Below are 2,020 nucleotides of genomic sequence, written 5' to 3'. Positions count from 1 at the left end.
CAGAAAAAGTCAAGGAAAAGTGGCTGCCGGAAGAAGAAGAGGAGGAGGAGGAGGAGGAGGAGGAGGAGGAGGAGACGATGCTAATGAATATATGTTGAGCAATTACTTTTCGTAAAATAAATTAATTCAACATATTATGCTACCATTGATGTATTGTTTCAAATTTCTTTTATTGTACAGCTTTGTGATACATTCGTTTTGTATAAGATGGATTTGTCTGATCTGCTAGAAACAGAAGTCAAATGTTCCCTTAATTTTAAAGAATACATTTGATAATCTAATCCCTGGTAATATAAAAAAAAATGAAATGGTCATATCTGGATACCTTTTGAGACACACACACACACACACATACACACACACAAAGGGGTTCCGTCTGTGATACATATACAATATATATTTTTAAAATACATAGGCGTGGCTGTGTGGTAAAAAGCTTGCTTCCCAGCCGCATGATTCCACGTTCAGTCCCACTGCGTGGCACCTTGGAGAATTGTTTTCTACTTTAGTCTCGGACTGACCAAAACCTTGTGAGGGGACTTGAATCTCATGTGTATCTGTCTATCTCTGTCCCCTTCACCACTGCTTGACAACTGGTTTTGGTGTGTTTGCATCCCCGTAACTTAGAGGTCCGGCAAATAGAATGGGTACCAGGCTTAAAAATAAGTACTAGGGTCGATTCATTTGATTTAAAATTCAAGACGGTGCCGAAGCATGATCGCAGACTAATGACGGAAACAAGTAAATGTTAAAATATAGAAGATATCAATAATATGCAACGTATTTGCCGGAGTAATGTAATAATGATCCTCTCCAACAAACAAATTCATCTTTTTTTTATACTCCTGTTTTTTGATTAACATTAACTCACTCTTGACTCAAAATCATATATTGTAATCCAAAGCCTTATCCCCGAACATTGTGTAAACCACGTATGGGAAAATTGCTTTGAGAAGTGGGCCACATGAGACATGACTCACCTTTAGCCGGGCCTCAAGACGAAAGACAAAAATGAAAGTAAGAAAGAAAAGCAACAACAAAAACTGAAGTTGAATGTAATGGGACTGATGGGTCAAAAGAATATTGTTAGAACTTAAAAATCAAAACAGCCACCAAGATACACAAACGGTTAGATATTGCTGTGTGGAATCATTAGAAAAAGATATGTTATCTTATGGAAATCAGTGGCCCTCTGCACACCAATGTGGTCGGAAAAATACAGGAGAAAGAGGACATCTATGGACCGTTATGGAGTTTGCAAATCCAGTATCTAAGATACACTTTCAGCATCGTAACTATTATTGGAGCAGCAGGACACATACCAACTCACCTACGTACCAGAAAATTATGACTTAGTTTGGGTTCTTGAGAAGAGAACACACCTTAATTCATACACTACAAATAATCATGATATCTCGGTCAGTAAAAATCTAAGCCCTTCGTAAGGTTTAAATGATGATGAACAAAACAAGATACTTTCCTTCACAACCTTGTTGCTGAGAAGAAAAATCCATAAATGCATGCATGCATTTTTGCATGCATACATACATACGTACATACATGGTAAATGGACTCTTCTTTCAAAAATTATGGACATGAAAACCCTATCGACCTTCCTACTCTGGAACCAGAGGAACATCCTACATGTGACAGCAAAAAGGCGAAAAGTTGCACAGCAATGGTTCACATCATTCATTTTTTCAGCGGATTGGACTGAACTAGACTAGACTGGACTGGAGGAAGGTGAAATGAGATGCCTTGGGTAGGGATACAACGCATCTTTTGGCTCGTGAATCACTTCATTGTCAGCGGAAGAAATATCTCTTCGAACCTTTTTTTCACCCTGTCCTTATCCTAGCAACTATGCTTTCAGAACACTCAACACCGTTGGCGATAAGCCTCCATTGATAATAGAAGCACGTAACAATTCTCTCCATTTCTCCCCGCTTTTTTCTTACTCTCACTCTCTCTCTCTCTCTCTCTCTCTCTCTCTCTCTCTCTCTCTCTCTCTCTCTCTCTC

This window comes from Octopus bimaculoides, chromosome 3, assembly GCF_001194135.2.
Source record: "Octopus bimaculoides isolate UCB-OBI-ISO-001 chromosome 3, ASM119413v2, whole genome shotgun sequence".
In the NCBI taxonomy this organism is placed as follows: Eukaryota; Metazoa; Mollusca; class Cephalopoda; order Octopoda; family Octopodidae; genus Octopus; species Octopus bimaculoides.
Note: the sequence above shows the minus strand (reverse complement) of the source record.